General features: G+C 45.9%; 1 protein-coding gene across 5 annotated transcripts in view; it reads right to left on the reverse strand.

The window, feature by feature from the left end:
- The window catches only part of NT5C2 (5'-nucleotidase, cytosolic II), a 55,168-nt gene extending 39,944 nt beyond the window's left edge, over window positions 1–15,224 (reverse strand). For 2 of the 5 annotated variants that reach the window (XM_046942935.1, XM_046942934.1), the window contains exons 1-2: window positions 15,170–15,221; window positions 7,183–7,306 (exon numbers count right to left, since the gene is read on the reverse strand). The gene's annotated coding sequence lies outside the window, so the exon portion shown is untranslated. 5 annotated transcript variants of the gene reach the window in all.
- Window positions 15,225–18,381: the final 3,157 nt, after the last annotated feature.

Here is an 18,381-nt window from a genome sequence, read left to right on the forward strand (position 1 = left end):
CAAACAGAACCATACTGAGTGTTAGGATTCAAAAATCCAAGCCTTGAGGAAGCCACAAAAATCTGAGTTCCCACAGTTAAGCAAGAAAGACATGGATTATTTTAATGTTCCAGCAGTTATTTTTCTGTAGCTGTGATGAATAGAGTTCAAAGGGAGGACAAGGTCTGTAGACAGAGGCAATATCTTTTATTAGACCAACTGGTATGGCTGGAAAAAATAGACAAGCTCTTGGGCATACAAGCTTGTCTAAATTTTCAAAGTCTATCTGTTGCTCTAATAAAAGACATTACTTCTGCCTTCAGGCATTGCTGATTTATTTTTTAAAATTGTTGTTTTAATGCTCACATAGCGTAAAATAAAAAAATACATTGCTGAAGTTTTGTATTACATAAACTCAAAGGCACTCTTACAGCTTAGCAGGCTGCACTGGCACTCTGATGATAGCTTACTGCTTTGAAATTAAACGCTAATCACTTACAAATTATATTGTGATGCCTCTTCTCCACCAATAAACTCCACTCACACAAAAGTCTTACTGACATGAATGAAATTGTTCCAGTGTTCCAAGGTACCAAAATCAGCCCACCTGAGCGAGTAAGAGACATGGGACCTGATCCTTGAATACAAATATTCCTCTCCACAGCGGTGCCAAATACAGGGAGAAAAATAAGAAGGGGTGAATCACTCCATACACTCGTAAGCCACAGGAATAAACATCTAAGAGAGCAGGCAGCCAGCCAGGCAAGATCCTCAACTCCAAGTAACTGAAATACGACACATCTTTCTTTAGTTACAGATCTATTTTTGAAATCAATAATCTGTAAATAGCTTCACATAAAAATAGAAATCTTTACATAGATGAAGCATGTTAGAACATCTCCCTGTAATTTATTGCAAACATGCTCCTTGCTGGTGCAGTCTTAATTAAACATCTAATAGCGTTTATGGTGCAGGGTTCATTTTGAAAAAGTATTTTAAAACTCCACATCAAAGCTTTGGCACAGAGCTACTATCCATTACACATGCTTTGGTCCAAAAGAACGTGAGATTTTTAACACATATTTTGTAAGAAATTATTTTGCTTCTTTTGTTAAGCCTCAGCTGATTTTAAGAATCACGGATAGTGTATTTCTTTCAAACACTCCTACAGGTTAAATAACATGCATAGAGGCACTCCATTATTAATTAGAGTTAATTATTAAGGAGTTAATTTCCTCATCTTTTTTGGCTGACAGTTAGAGATTTCTGCACCTGATAATACCTGATGTGTTTGGATTAAATGCACCGCTTGTGTTTTTTTCTGAGTTTGTTTTCAACACTTGGATGATGCAATGCCAAATCGGAGGCATACACACCAAAATGTACGATAAACAAAATAGCAGTGACAAGTCCACTCTTTCCAGGATCCTGTCCAAGAGCTTATGGAGCAGAAAACAAACCCACAGCAAACCAATCCCAAGGCACCGATTCGCCACGCGCTACATCTGTTCTTTTCTCACACATGCTGCTTTAGGAATCCTTGGTATCTTGTCAGCACGACCCACACGCGTATGTGCACGTGGGCAAAGTGAACAGGGACATCAATGATCACAGCTAAGGTTTGGTACATAAAGGCTTTGTGTCTGGCCCGAGGCAGTGATACACAGAAATCCTGGTGCCTTGCCAAGACTACAAGAGGTTTCTGACCCCTGGCTGCAAGGCTGCTCCATCCCAGGTGACCTGGGGATCTCAGCAAGGACGGACTTAATGGTCCTGAGAAAGGGGAAAAGGAAATGGAGAAGGATTGGGTTTGGTTTGGTCAAAGCACAGTTCAAATTCCATGCTCAGGTCATAGCACGGCCTCACAAATTGGGAATGAGAAGGGAAAAGCACTTGCCTGCTGAGAGGTCTGTCTGTGTCACTGTGGTCCAGAATGAGTGGCTTGCTTGCCAGGAGCATCCTTCTCACCACAGTGTGCACAAAAGTAACTTGCATCTATGTCAAGCTTAGGCCAGGCACTTTGGACAACTAGCATCAAAGGAGGTGAAGCCCACTCAGGTTAGCACCATACCCTCTGGTCCTCTGGAGCACGACACCTTGTGTAGAGCCTGCAGGAAGTGCCCTGGACTCTGTAATCCCCCTAAGTGGCATCTCCTGCCTCACCATGAGGGCAGGACCTCCTGCCTGCCATCCCAGAGCTCTCTGCAAACTCTCTTCCACTGTAAACACATTTAGGGACAGCCAAAGGTGCTGTCCCCATTTTGTCAGCTATGGATAGCAGGACACAGAACAGCACAGGGAAGGGAACAACCCTCAATCTTTCTACAAGCTCCAGCTCAGGGTGTCACAAACACAGTGAAGCCCTGGAGGCGTTCAAGGCCAGGCTAGATGGGGCCCTGGGCCGTGATCTGGTGCCTGATGCAGTGGCTGGTAACCCTGCTTGTGACAGGGTGTTGGAACTAGATGATATTCGAGGTCCCTTCCAACCCAACCACTCTGTCATTCTGTGTTGTAGCAAACTTCTGACACACCTCAGGGCTTCCCAGGAGGGAGAGTAACAAAGAATTTCTAGAAACAAAAATGCCAACTAAGGAGAAAAAAATCCAGTGGGTGGCATTTCTGAAACCCAGGGGAACTATTCATGTGAGCTCAATACTGAAATCTCTACTCACACTCCGCTTAGGAAGAACAATACACAGAAATGGGTGGAGATATGGGAGGACTCCCCAGTATGTATAGTAATGTTCCTGATAACTCAGAACTACACGGTCCCAGATGTACGAAAGTCAGAATGATCACAGCACCCAGAAGCATCAACAAACCAAACCGGAGAACAGGATAAACGGCTCCTCTAGCTCCTACCATTACAAAACAAAAGAAAAGAAAAAACAAAAATCTTGTGGCAAACCAACCTGCACAGTTTGGTGGAGGTCTCACTTTCAGAAAGTTAAGGACAATGAAAAGATTTTACAGTATAATACAAACAAGAAAAATTTACCAAGGGAGCAGATGCATTACAGACCAGAGAACAGGAATAACGTAGAAGGGGGAGAATTCTTCAGGAAATATCTCTAGTAGCATTTTAACAAAGGATGATAACAATAATAACAACTAAGACTCATTCACTTTGCAACCAAAGAACATTTTAAACAATACACAGCAGAGAGACATTTTAAAGCAGCCAGACTGATAAAGTCTCCCAAGGAATTCTAAAAGGATTAGCCAAATACATTTTAGGCTATGTTAGCTTTACCTGATGCCTAACCTAGGAAATGTAGTGAAAAGGGCAATTCTTTGATTCATGAAGAATTAGAAGACAAAAGTACAGCCAGTCTTGGTCAGGGCATCAATAACATTGTGTATCTAGTTCAAATTCTTGAGGACTAGGAATTCTCTTACTCATGCACAGCAAAGGTCCCAAAGCAGCAGGCCTTTGTATGGATGCTGAATGATGCTCCACTCCTCTGAGCAGCAGCCCTTACACCAGCTCTGGCTGTGAGTTCGCACAGCTTCTTCCTCTCCCTGACAGCCTGGGGACAAATTAACCCACCCTATGTGCTACTGTCAGCACTTCAGCTTATAGCCAATGGCAAATCACTTCCAAAAGGTGCTTCCAAATAGTGATGCTTTTAAAAAATTAGTATGCTCTAGGCTTGAAATTTCTGGCAGTGCTGAAAAGCCCACTGTCTCTACATAGTGATGTCTGTAACAATATAAACCAGAAAATACACTTCATTTTTTTCTTTGTGTCTGAAGTTAAGTTATTCGTTTGAAGAATGGAATGCTTATCTGTGTCTTTGACATCATAGCTTCACGTCCATGATGGCAGGAAAGGACAAGACAGGCTCTTCCTATTCTAATTCTAAATTACTTCCAAAAGAAACTTCAAAGTTTACTCAAGTTTAACTCTACTTGAGGTAGGCTTTCAGAACAGTAACTGTATGGGCATGACAGGGTACTAAAGATGTAGAGATCTGCTGTTAAGAACCTATTAATAATAAAAACAGATGCACTCACTTGCAGTTTATTCAAAAACCTATTATATCCCATTAGATTCATAATACAGCAGTTGCTCTGTGGATTGCACGATCCTCCATTCCCAGCTTTCCCTTTCAGATAGCAGCTCCAAGTTTTCCCTCTGAAGGGTACCTGTTTCCCCTGTGCTCTAACACAGAACTGACTTCAATGATGCTGCATTTGCAAGAGAGAGCTTTTAGAGAAACTGGAAAAGCATTCCCAGTTGTACACTTATCCGACTACATTCTGACTGATAGATTACAGTATTTCATGGGTTATTTCTGGATGGGAAAGGTATAAGAAGGCAGAACGCTGCCTGTGTGGCTTGTTATAGGTTTTCATTTTATTCCAGGCTGAATTTGATCATAAATCTACATGTTAAAATAATGGTTATGTAACAATAAAATACTATAAATTTAACAAACCTGTTTTATTTTACATGAGTATTTTTATCAGACTATTTCTAGTGACAACCATATCCACAGAGTGCCTGTACCATGCTTAGAGCCCCAGTAATAATCCAGTAAGCAGAAATGCATTATAAACAGTAAAAAGCGTAGAACAGATAAACTGGGAGGTTTTTTAGGGTTACCATCCATTTCTATCCAAGGAGTTCTGCTCATTCAGGAACTTCAAAGAGCAAGAGTCATTTAAACTATTTTCATTATTTTAAATAGGACTTAATTATCACCAATTTCAGGGTTGATTAGAAAGGAGTTTGGAAAAATACTCTGAAATCCACAGTGTTCCGTGAGGAGCAAACCTCAAATCTGACCCTCTCTGACTATCAAGAGACCATCTATTCACCTGAATCATCTGTAATTGAGTTTACTACCTTAAAAATGGAAACCACAAATTCTCCAGTAAGCTAATGAGAACATTTTCCAGCTTCCACACAGCTCATGCTTCTCAGTATCTCCTGCAGAGATTTTAGTCAAGTTACTTCCAGCATGCTGCTTGTTACACCAGCAATCTGCCAGAGGTAGTGCCAGCTCTCCCTCTCTCTAAGCCCAGCATGGCCAGTATTGTCCCACCACTAGAAAAAAAAGAAGGCAGAGTATGCTTAAGGAATGTGAGACTTGATCCAGAAGAGCAAGAGCCATGCCACGGAGAATAAAAAAACTAGCATGAACTCTCAAAGAAATGCTGGCACTGCAGATCAAATCCAATCCTTAGATACACAAGGCCACCAAGCAGGACTCTATGTGCCTATCTGTCACTGCAACAAACACTGCTGGAAGACCATCTTCAGCCACCTGTCCCACCTGAGGAAGGAATAAAGCTATGAGAGAGAGAGACTGGAATGGAATAAGAGGCTGGGACACCAGCAGTCTCGAGGAGAAACCTTTCACCTGGAGAGAAGGTGAATGGACAAACAAAGGCTCTTCTTGGGCCACTCGCTTCCTTAAGAGGCCTTCTGCAGGAAAAGAGCCCAGCAGCCTGCAGCAGCCTCTGCTGCAGAAGTTCCCAAGCTGTTGTCCAATTGACCACCTGCCAACAGCAAGCATGGACCTGGCTAATAACATCATGTACTCACTGCTGCTTGTTTCCAGCTGTTACATTCCAGCAAGAAACCCAGAAGATAGTTCAAATACTTTGCTCGTACTGTTTTTCCTGTAAGCAATTGCTCTACTTGCACAAGGTCTTAAGAGGTTGAAATCCAGAAGTGAATTCGATCTCTCTGCTGTGATTTTGTCTACCGTGATAAAGTCTACTTCTAAAGGAAATATTTAGGAATTCCCATGTGTATGTTTTAGCTAAAAAATGAGGTAAGCTTTGATGCAGATGCCCACTATAATACAGATTCAGTGTTTGATATCTTCCGTATTTGATATTTGCAGATCCTAAATTTTATTACTACAAAGATGAAGCATAACAGAGCGCTAGCTGAGCTGCAGGTTAACACAAACAGCACAAAAGGCAGAAAGGTCAACACAGAAACGAACGTGCTGAATTCCACAAATCAGAAAGGAAAACCAAACTAACTTTTCTATTCTACCTCTACTGCTTTGCTTCAGAACAATCTGAAACGTTGTATGTACAGTGATCTTTTTATTTATTAACAATCTGTTTTATTAGCAAGCACTACCTCTATGAAACACCCTCAGTGTTCAAGCTTGTGTAAGAAGCTGCTACCAGATCATGATGGCTCAACCCTGCAAGTTTGTGACTCGCAAAGAGAGCGAGCAAGACGAGACGTGCCATCCCCAGTGAGAAAACTGGAAGCCATCACTCCACATACCAATTTCAGACCAAGGAACAACTGCCACTCCAACCTGCTAATAGGGATTATACAACAGCAACTCCTTTGGCGGCAGATCACGGTATTTCAAGACAATGATGCTTTTCATTCGACTCTGCTGTCTCTCAGGAAGCAAGTACAGCCTTAACGAGCCCTTCCAGCAGCGTGGTGGTAACCGACGAAGTATTCGAGTTGCACAGCTCAGATGAGGCACACAGTCATTCTGAAAGCATGCAACTGGGTCAGCTTGGATAACGCAAACAGCCAAAAGCCCTCTTTATCTTCTAAACGTGGAAGGTGAGGGAGGACAACATTTTTATTGGCTTCCCTTACTGACACTGCTTACTGGTATGAGAAAAACAAGACACCCCTTGTCTTTGAAGAGCGTGGTCCCCGCTTCATTAATATTTTACAGAAAAAGCAAAGATTCTGAAAACTTATTCTGACTTCTTTTCCAAACTTTCAAAGTGGAAGGGAAAATAAGGATGATTTTTAAAAGATACTTGAACTCTCTTCCACGCCGGATGGGCCCTCTGTACATGTTTACAGGCTGCAAAAACAGATGTAACAGCAGAACTAGCAGCTGAACCATCCCTGCAGGCTGGAGACTGTTCCCATCTCCGCAGGCTGGAAGCAGTCCCTGCCCAGCCCAGGTGCAGCGAGCCAGCTGGCTGCTCCGCACCGGTCCCATGGGCATCGCACACAGCACTAGCCCAGGGACGTGCTGCTCAGCAAAGAAGCTGGCGTGCTTCAACTTTCTTTCATAAAGTTACTGAAAATAAACACTGAGATCAACAGCTAAGATGACTTGGTAATCTCAAGAGTTGCCCTGTCAAAATCGGTTAGAACTCTTATTTTCCCCACAGCTACCACTTCTGTTTTCTAGCACCATTCCCTGCATCCCCACTTATATATAAATTTGGTCTCTCCTTTTGAGATCTTACCTATCAATAACAGGCAGAGAAGTCGCAAGGCAGGTACCGTGAAGCCTGGAGGTGTTTCAAAGTGCTCTTAGCAGTGTGCAGTTCCCCTCTGCATATAAGGAGCACAACTTGTTCCTTTTTTGACCTGTTTTTTTAATCAGAGGCAAATGTAGTAATTATGGTCTGTCTGATTGCAAATGAAATTACAAACCTATCCTTAGGGCACAATAGTGTCCCCACCTACATGTTACCAGCCCCCAAATCTCATTTAATCTTGACAGATATGTAGTACTGAGGCATCACTTCAGGAAACAGCGAGTAAATCAATTTTAGAACACCTTCTCTGCAGTATTCTCATGCTCTTCCAAAAGTCTGCTAATTCATACGGCGCTTCTTATGCAACCTATGTAACTCAATTCATCAGCAAAGTAACCCAACGCCTCTGATGACTGAGCTTTTGCTCAGTCCCTGGCTTCCCCTTGATAACCTAACTGTCTCAGCTTTATCAACTGATACCAAAGGCCTACCTTATACTGTTCTCTAACAGTATCAACTTCTTTCTTTTCTTCACAAACTTTTTGCAACCCTGCCCAAGCACAACACAGAACACTACATTCATTTGGGGAAAACAAAACCAGATTTCCATGGACCCTCCAGTTCACCAGTTTTTAATACATCGAATCAATCCTGCTGACGCAGGAGATTGTTCCCTGGCAGGAGCTGAGGAGGGCACACACAATGTTCTCCCTGTACTTGTCCCAACACAGACTGCGCTCAGAGAGGACACAGATGAAGCAACAAATCCACTCCTGCAGCTGTGACCTGGAAGAAACATTCCAGCCTGAAGGGTGAGAGAACATTAAAAAAGAACTAAAGCAGCACAGTCGGCAGGCCCTTGTTACCCCAAAATCAGAGCTGAGACACTGAACGCTCCCTTGGGCCGTGACTCCTCTCTTTGGGGAACATGAAGTAACTCATTAGTGGAGACTCGAAGACCCACAACATTGGGCTTTGGGAAGACAGCTCTCTGCATGCCCTACCGTCGCCAATTATTTGTTCTCAACACCAGAACACATACATTTACAACGACTGCAAATGGTTTTTATTACTTTGTTAATATCCACCTGCTACAAGGCTGAGAAGAAAAATGAGCAGCAGATGAGTAAAACTTTACTGAGTTTTATCATCCTTTCCCCCATGATTGCTCAAGCACAGCTAGCAGATTTCTTGGCCTTGGTTCATCAAACTGTCAGTGCAATATTGCAAGAGAAGTTACAATCCACATAACAGAAGACGTTAAGAACCTGCCTAACCTATTGCCAAGGCAAAGGAAAATGGGAAAGGTTACACCACAAATGTGTTTTTAAAAAACTCTTAGAAAGGCCACAGCGTTATTTCCCTGAACCAGAACTGACAGAAATCCCCAGCTTATTGAACACTACCTGCTCTTATTTCATCTCAGATCACAGCAAGTAACACTCTCCCCAGTTTGTACACAATTTGCTCAAAGATATCACACACATCTGCTAATGATTCCAGCTATGAAACTATTCCACTTCAATGCTACAATCAGAAGATATGAAGAAACACTGGAACACACATAATGCGCGTCTACCCAGTATGATTGCAGTCACCAAGCAGACAACAGTACAGGTAAGCTAAACTCCTTGACCGAAAAGGACTTAGTGGAAGATCTCCTGGTACACTAGTTATCGCTTAGCATCGACACTTTGGGGCAGGGAAGGCATTCTGAAGAACTGAGCAGAGGGATTCTGTGTCTGCTTACCTGAATCACCCAGAGATTTAATTAGCAAACCTCCATTTTTATCATTTTTTCCTTAACAGTTCTACTTGGTGGCAGCCCTGCTTTGGATTACAGGAAAAAAAAAATGCCTTGTGAGCACTTTTCCCTTCAGAGATACCCCATTAACATGTCTGTATTTGGCTTTCAGCAACAATTTCTTTTTCTTTTTCTTTTTTTTTTTTTTAAACAAAGGAAATGTACGAACGCAGTACCCAGCCCTAAACACTCAAAGGCACAGAACAGGTACTTTCCTGGTGCCCTTAAACACCACTAGTGCACCAACTGACAGATGCTTGCAACGTGAAGTGGAAACTGAAATCTGACTCCTGCCTCAGTTTCCAGACAGCAGAACGAACAGATGATTTACCAGCCTGGCTTGCTTCTATCTTCAATTCCTCTTTCCAACACCATTCAGCCACTTGGATTACAATGATGGCAAAGCTACAGGAACTGAACTGGAAGGGCAGTTTCCAGGGTCAGCTTCAAGCTAACAGGTGCTCGGGGCACCTGAAATTTATGTTCAACTACTTGGTTTTCTTCAGGGAATGAACTCATCCCAACCTAGCAGCACATACACAGTATAACATGAAATGAGTTGAAATGAACAAGCAACGAAAAAGAAACAACTATGCAAATACTACAGGTAGCTGTACTTCAGTGAACGATGTAACATGTCAGAAAGCACATGATTTAATCAGAATGCTCAGGACTAATCCTTGCAGTCATCTACTGTGATTTCAAAAGGCACATCTTTGCACAGTCTTGAGACCAAATTGCTTTGTAATATCCAATGGAGTGAGCTGCAAACATATGCAGCTCTTCCTTAGAAGAAAAAAAAAGATAAAAACCTACCTCAGATGGAGAAAACTAAGAACACCAACACCCAGAAAGATTATTTGCTTTTAACTGCAACTGGTTCCACTTAGTGACTTCCAAAATTACCTGCAGCTCAGTAGCACTTACCCTTTAATGGTACTACTGGCAATTGCTGTGTTATGTTTACAGAGCAGTGGCATACATCTCACTCAGCGCTTCTTTGGGTTTCTGAGGGCAGAACATTCACATGCTCTTCTCTGACCTCATGTTCCTAATTATTGCTGTTCATGTATATATGCAACTCATCACCAGCTGAACCAACCCAAACACTAGCTGAATTCAGCTGGTCTTGGGATTTTGGCATGCTTTATGCTAGGCCATCAGTCTTCTCTCTTTGGAATTTACCTTCTGTTCTAGGTTATTTTAGAAGCTGAATAGAAAGCTTATCTTGTTATATGCCATGGCCAGATGTGCTACATTTGATGGAAAGGCCAAGAAGAGCCCGGTCCAAGCAGTAACACATGAGTTGCTTACCACCCGTTACTACTGTTCTGCAAAGGAGATGAAGAATACCAATTTAAGCTGCAAACCCTACCTGAACAGCAACCCACTTCCTCCTGAGCTGGATGCACAACGCAGGGATGCAGCTGATGCTACTGTAGCAGTGCAGGCATCCACTACTATCTGCAGAAAGGCAGCAGCTCACCCAAGGAAGGGGCAACCCACTCAGTAGGTCCCACAGTCCAGAGCTGTCTTGCACGGCTGCCAAAGCTGGACCATCCAGGCTGGAAAAAGACTTTTTGAAAATGCACCTTCACAGAGGGTTCACCAAGAATTTGCTTCCTGAAAAATCCAGCAATAATGCGTCTCAAGTGTTTTATGTATTATGCCAATGTTAACATGGAGAAGTACAAGGCCTGGGTCAAAGCCAGTTAATCCAAAGGGCTGTTCTTAAGTACACAATGGAAAACCACTCTACTTCAGAGCCTCTCGTAGAAACGCACACAGGAAGCCTTTCTTCCCCCTTCCGCTGAACCAAATGTGCCAAGTAAGTTAAATGATAATCTAGTAGTAAGCATATGTGCGAAATAGTAGGCCTTTGTTTGAAAATATCTGGACCACAGCTGGGAGTTGTGAATAGTCTGTAACTAAATTAAGCTAAGTTTAGACTGCATAATGACCTCAACCTTTGTTTTTAAACAAATTGCAAGTGGTAAGATGGAAGGGAGTGGTAGTTTTGGACACTGAAACTTCTCAATTACAGTTTAAGTACAGCACAAGCAGCATTAGGGTACACTGTCCCCACACATCTGTTTCCAGCTTACTTCACTTTGATGCCACCTTCCCATCTCTAAAGATTCACATCCAACTGGGCATCCCTTTCTTCTTCTATTGCTCTACAGAAGCGGTGCATCCTTTTTTTTTTCCAAAAGAGAATCCAACAGACCACTCACATCCCAGCGTCACCACTACAGGTATTTCATTACTGCAATTCCTGCTCTCCACATTTAATGCACCTCACACCTTTGCAGAATTTAAAGTGGTTTCTGCTGGTAAGAGGCACAGGATAAGAACCTGCCTGCCTTCCTTACTTGCACATTAACAGAAAGCAGCATACAAACAAGCTCAGTGGGGTTTCCAACTTCCCTGGCTCAGACAGAACCCTCTCCCCAGTGAAACTACCAAAAAAGGGCTGGCTGTGCTGATAAAGCCCGCAGCAGGTATTCACGCCCTGAGAATGATAAGTGAGGGTCATCACAAGCAACAAGTTTAGCCTCTGCCATTCTGCACCACGCTTGAAAAAGCGACAGGACCGCAAGGGCTGGCATGCAGCCATCCAGTGCTCACACACGTGGGGACCCAAGTGTCCAGGAAGTAAGAGCAGATCATCTCCCGGCCTTACCGTAAGGTGCACACACTGCTAGACATTTAGGTAGTTGTCAGATTTGACAGACAGGGGTTTTTAGGCTGAATTAGTCAGGCTCCCTTCTTGATCCTGCAGCATCACACAAAAGAAAGTACTTCCCCCATCATAGCTTTGCATGCCCGAGTCTCCCAAGCACCTTTTTAGCCCTGCAAACACGTTCATAAGACTTAGTAACTACCCTCATGTAGCCAGGTTTGGATTAGCAATTGCTTACAGCGGCTACCTGAAATACCTACGCAATATTTTCCAGATGTTGCCTAAGGTCTATTTACTGTACATTAAGTTCTATTTATTGTGCACACTGGATTGTCTCTGTGGTTCTGTTAAGCAGAGCCATGTTATACGCACTCTATGCAGAGTGCACAGTCCAAGGTTTTAGGAACCATTCCAGTAAACGACTCATAGTGATTAAAAAGCAAAATACAGATCATTGCTACAAGCATCATAACATTACACATAATAGTTATTTCTTTAGAAGTGTGATAGTAATTTCTTTAGAAGTATGAAACAGATGTTTTAGAGTAAGAAATATTTATATGAACGCACACTTTGCAACTATGTGAAGACATGCTTAAACACAGAACAGCCAGCTTTTAGAGACTTACACTGCAGCCATTTCAAATGTTTGCGTTGCTGACATAAGCAATAAAATTTAAAAAGTAGATGGAGTACAGACAATAAGCAAAGAATTCCCACGCGCTGACTTAGTGACATCTCATCCTGAGGAGAGAGACAAGACTTCCACTCCGGGCACATTCTGTTCAGTTTTCCATCCCATTATTCTCACTGCTAAAAAAACCACAGCTGTTTTCTATCAGGACACCCACGTTGGCAAGTCACCCCGAGGCAAGGACACGGTGCAGAACAGGCTCTGTGAACTCATCCCAAGGTGCACCACTTGGGCTGTCCTCAGCTTCCCTCGGGGTAGAGCTCACGTGCCTGTCCCCTCCATGGCTCTGTGCCGAGTGGCACACCAGCCCTTCTTATCCCGAGGTGATTAGTTACAGAGGTGTGCTTTTAATGGACTGAAGACAAGGCATGGCTCTGCCAAACAGCAAGCCAGTTCCTATGACAACTTTCCACTGCAGCCTGGCTGGACAACATTAATCCACCTTCCTCAGGCCAAGTAGCTCCTACACAGAAACACTTCCGTGGTTCATTACAGACCTCCGCAGGACTTCCATGGCAGGTTGCACTGTACCGATCTACCCCGATCCCACAGCATCCCCTCATTTTCAATTCACACAAAAGAAGAGGTTTGCTGAGCACACCCACTTTTGTCTCTCACCCACCATTTTCTGGGCAGATGCAGTCAGCCCTTCTTCCTGCACCTCCTTGTGACTCAGAATCCACAACTCACGCAGGACTCAAAGGCTGTGGGTCAGCTCACTTTGCCCCAGGGAACCTGCTGCCCTGCCGCCAGCCCCAGGCCATCTCCTCGTAACAGCTCGCTGCAAACTAACAAGCTGCATTTCATTTTTTAACTGAAGCATTACTTTATTAAGCTGAGCCACAAATCACAGGTAGGAGGCGAGCAAATAAACCTATCTGCTTTTTCAATAAGCACCATTTAAACATCATATTTAAATAGCTTGTTTCCTTTTCACTTTAGATGCACAAATAACATACGTGTAATTTTTAAGGGAAACACAACATCCCTTTCAGTGTTTTCCTAAGGAGTACAACACTGCAGTGTTTACCAGTAAACATCAAACTGAGGTTTCTGGCTTTTTTCAAAAACACTCCTCGTGATGTTAAAAAAAAGCACAGCACAAATATTTCCAGTGGTTTTAGGAAGGGTTTATCAACTTTCAAGTCGTACTGGGAATCAAAGATAGCAAACAGTAACAACTGAAGGGTTTCTCTCTTTGTTACTATTAGGAGTTGCCTATAAACTGGAAACTTGCCTGAGAAAATTTCAGCTTGCATCTGATTTTTTTGCTAGCGTATATCCTAGAAACAGCGTATATAACACTAATGCAACCAAAGCAAATGTACTAACAGGCTCTAAATTTCAAACCTCAGCTGAAAACATTTGTCCCATTCTTACAGTTTTTCTCCCCATTTATCTCTGCAATTGTACTTCATTCAATGGAGCATTTTAAATGTAATTCAGTGGTGCATTTTGCAATACAGTTTGCTTGAATGACGCTATACAGAGTAAAGGTTGTATTGTACTATATAATGAAACGACGTCCATGCTTGAACAAACTCCAACTGCTGTTAATCAAACCAGCAAGCTCCTGAATGATCTTTCGGAGTCAGGACTAATGGCAATAGATTATTTTAAATAGCAGCCCCGCTCTAAAGTATGTTTAGGTTGACACAGGCTGACGGGCCGTGACAGACCCCACAGCCAGGCTGACCAGCGTGCAGTTAAAACACGACACTTCGCCCTCTGTGCCAGGGTGACAAACGCAGCACGCAGCCTGAAGATCAACACGTAGCTTTCAGTTTTGCCTCTGGTTTTCAGCAAAGCCACGCAGCACCTGAGAAGGCTTGCAAGTCTTCCTATCTGCCTTTTGTTCACCAGCCACCACGCACTGCCCAGTTCCCACAGCAAACAGCTGGATGGATCCATGGAATCATAGAATCGTTAGGGTCAGAAAAGACCCCTCACATCACCTGGTTCAGCCACCAAGCACAGCACGTTTGAGCCGGTGCTAAGGTGTTATTCTACACTGAGACAGACAGGTATGACTACATCTTTGTACACGTCCCTTAGAAAGCGCACTGCAATCCTCACGGTTTAGATCTTCCAGAACTAACGTAACAATAAAAACAAACACTTTTCAAAAGCCATCATGCTTTGGGGGCAATGCTCTCGAGGCCGTTTCCGAAAGGCTCCCGGGCATCCAGCCGGGCAGCCCTCTGAAAGCCAGCGCCGGAACGAACGTGAGCGTTTCACCATCTCACAGTTCCAGGAACGCCTGAAACATCCTGCGCGGCGAGAAACCGCGCTGCCTGTTACGGTACCCGGGAAAACAGAGGGAATGCTTCCACTGTACGTTTTACAGCATTATTTTTGGCGCAAAACAGAGGCACAAGCACGGGTCGAGTCGAGCAGCCGCGTGCCGCTCGGGCTCCGGTGCCGCTACGGCCACGGTTGGAGGGGGCAGCGCGGGGCTCAGCCCGCCAGAGGGGGTCCCGCACCCACGGGCTGAGGGAACTCAGAGCGGCTCGGGACGGGAAGGCGGCAACGGGGCCGCCGGGTGCCTCCCCTCAACGGCTGAAGGGGAAGTGCCTCAGGCGCACTGCCGGAGCTCCGCTCTCGGCGCTCCCCCTCCAACACAGAGCCCCCTCCCCGGCTGCGCGCCCGAGAGGAGCGGCTCCCCCCGCCCGTTCGCACCCCCCCCTCCCAGTTCCGAACGGTCGCTTCCAACGGTCCCCGCCACGCGCCCGGCGCGCGCACGCGCACCCGCACGCGCGCACTGCCCCCGCGCGCCCGGGCCGCTCCTCACCTCCTGCCGCGCTCGGAAGAACTACCCCGCACGACTGCCGCAGCGCCGAGGCGGCAGCATTGCGCATGCGCGGCTCCAGCCCCGCCCCCTCCGGGCGCCAGGGAGCGGGAAGAGTGTGCGAGGCCGGCGGCTGGGCGCAGGCGGCAAGGGAGCGTCCGCAAAGTGCCCACCCTCAGGGCAGCCGCACGGCCAGAACTGGGGTCCTGCCCCAGGGAAGCGCCTGTGCCGCTCCTTTGCTCTTTCCCAGAAAAACTCGCACTGTCCCAAGCAAACTCCTGAGTTACTCCTCAGCTGGAGGCAGTCAGCAGAGCCAGGCTGACGTTTTCACTGGCGTTTGTGTGTGTGTGACCCACCCGTGCCGGGAGGCCTGGCAGCAGGCTGAGGGCAGGCACCCGGACCCGCCTTTCTCCCTCAGACTCCCTCGGTTCAGCAGCCGGGAAGCGTTTCCCTCCTGGGCCGCCACTGAAGTGAATTAACAAAGCCCCGCCAGCAGGTGGGCACGGTGCAGGGCCACGAAGCTTTAAGGCATCCTCCTGCTGTCTCACAGCCAGGACCTCAGTATGGAAGCAGCTTCTTGATCCTGCAGGAACCCGAAGTGCACATTCATCCCTTTTGCCGAATGGATTCTCAAGGCCTTTCCTGTGAGTTAAACAACACAGTGTGATGTACAGGGCAGCACGAAACATTACAGTGATGCCCCTTTTGCTCCCTCTTTGTTCTGGTGAGTTTAGGGAACTTGGGTCTGTGTTGTGTAAGGACATCCTAGACTACTGGAACCCAGCTCCTCGAGGCTGTGGTCACACTGCAGCTCAAGTCAGCCCCCAGGACGTCTTGGGGTGCTAAGGGGCCTCACAAGGGGCTTGTGTTTGGGTGCCAACAACGTGGGATTGGTTTCAGCTCAACTCACAGCTCATGTAGGGTGGATCCCAAAGTCCCTGCTCTCCCTTCCTCCTCTGACAGAAGCAGCATCCGATGGGCTGGAGCTGAATCTTTGCTCTGTGGGAAAGAAGCAGTTGCTATCATTTATTGACTCAGACTCCTCAGAGTCAATAAATTCAGAGACGTGCTCTCAGCAGTTACACTGACAGCTGGCTCAGGTCCCACCTAATTCCTGTAGTCTCATTCCCTTCTGAGTCAAGAAATTTCATCTACATGGAGGCAAAGGGATCCATTCCCAGGATCTTTACTCATGGATGTCAGCAGCCCTTGCAGAGACCCTTGCAGTTTTTTGTTGTTGTTGTTATTAATTTTTCTTTTATGTAGGAGACTGTGACACTCCCAACTGCTTTTAGAGCACATCTGTATGTCAGTACTAAATCAGAACAAGTGGGAAGGCCAGGAAAGGTTGCACTCTGCTTTACCAAGACAAAAGAAAGCCAGAACAGCATTCATCATCATCAGTAATAATCACCATAGCAAAGTTATAAAAGTGATACTACTTAGCTAAGCAGAGCTGGCGACCTCTGAGTTACTCAAACAATTATTGCTGGTAGAAGAAGCTTCACTTGCGATATGGTAATGCAAAACAACAGAGGTCAAGGAAGTAGTGAAACACATTTGTGTATGAGGATGTGAAAGACCTGAAACAACCAACCTAGATCAAAGTGAAGATTTCTGCCTAGGCCAAGTGGGTGCTGCAGGGCCATAGGCTGTGGCTCCAGGGCTTGTTCTGCCACCAGAACATATGCACTTGGGTCACAGAATCACAGAATGGTTTGGGTTGGAAGAGAGCTTGAAGACCACCCAGTTCCAACTCTATGTTATGTCCAGGGACACCTTGCACTAGACCAGGTTGCCCAAAGCCCCTTTCCAACCCTGCCTTGAACACCTCCAGGGATGAGACAGGGCAGAGAAGAGACAAGTGTTGCAACCTCACAGTGACTGTTCTAAAATGGGCTTCAGAAAGATAGAATGTTTCTAGGAAAGCTATCTGCGAGCAGATTTGAGTCCTGGAAAGCAGTGCACAAGCCAAGTCTCTTGTATTTATACTTCCTGGCTCTTTTCTTTGTCTCTTCTGGCTGACACTTCTTATTCCTCCCATACTCTTCAAGGCAGATTCACAAGACTAAAGCAGGATTTATATGTATGCATGTGCATCCCATTACTAACCCATGACAGCACATCTGGGACCAGCCTGCTGCCGCAGTGAGCAGTGGTGTGTGTAGTGCTGCACCCACCTCACTCACAAGGAAAAGGGCCTTGTGATCCCCTTCCAAGTGTGCCAATTGGGATGTGGGCTCTTCTACAAGACACAATTGTTGCCATGATTGCAGGGCTTCCTCCAGGGCCATGGTAGTCACACGGTTCTGGTCTCAAAGGGATTTAAATCCCGGTGCCATTCCTCCTGCTTTGGTTGGTCCCTTTGAAACAGCAGCAGCTCTTATGGAAGCAATGACTTTCTCCAGTCCTGGCTTGCTTGCCCTCTTCTCACCAGCTGGACCTCGCTGACATGATCCTCTTGTCACCTGAGAGGATAAATGGGGACAGGAAGAGCAGAAGAACCAGGCTCCAGCTCACTGATCAATGCAGAAGGGATGTGCAGCAGGAAGTCCAGCTGCGTGTTTCATCCTGTGCGGGGCAGGGACTAGCAGCCAGGACACTGTCACCCTGGCACAAACGCACAGTGTGGCTTCCCTTCAGAACTGATAGGATGAGTGCTCTGTGCATGCACATGGTGTGTGCCTGCCTGTCAGTGTGTGTGCCTGTTTGTGTGTCTGCCTCTGCTTCTCCACCTGCCCATTTCTGCCTGCTTCTTTAAGCATCTCTGCCTCTCCTTGCCTGTGTGTCTGTGCGCATTTCTCTGCACGTCTGCTCTTTCCTTTGTCTGCCTCTCAGCATGTGTACGTGTGTGTGAATGTGTCCATGCCTTTCTGCGTGCCTATGCATCCACCTGACTCTTTGTGTGCGTTTGACCGTACCCATCTCTCTGCCCGTGTGTCCGTCCACTCCTACACCCACCCGTCTATCCATTTATCTCCTCATCCACCCACCCACCCATCCATCCATCAACATAACGATCTAGTCCCGCACCCGCCCGCCGCAGCCTTTCAGCACCACGCCTGGTGGACAGCTCCCGTCTCCTCCTCCCGCAGCGGCCCCGCCGCAGCTCCGCTCCGCGCCCCGCCCCGCCCCGCATCCCACCGCTCCGCACCGCATCCCACCGCCCCTCCCCGCATCCCATCGCTCCGCTCCGCACCCCCCGCCGGAGCTGC

Source organism: Gallus gallus, chromosome 6 (assembly GCF_016699485.2).
Source record: "Gallus gallus isolate bGalGal1 chromosome 6, bGalGal1.mat.broiler.GRCg7b, whole genome shotgun sequence".
Classification (NCBI taxonomy): domain Eukaryota; kingdom Metazoa; phylum Chordata; class Aves; order Galliformes; family Phasianidae; genus Gallus; species Gallus gallus.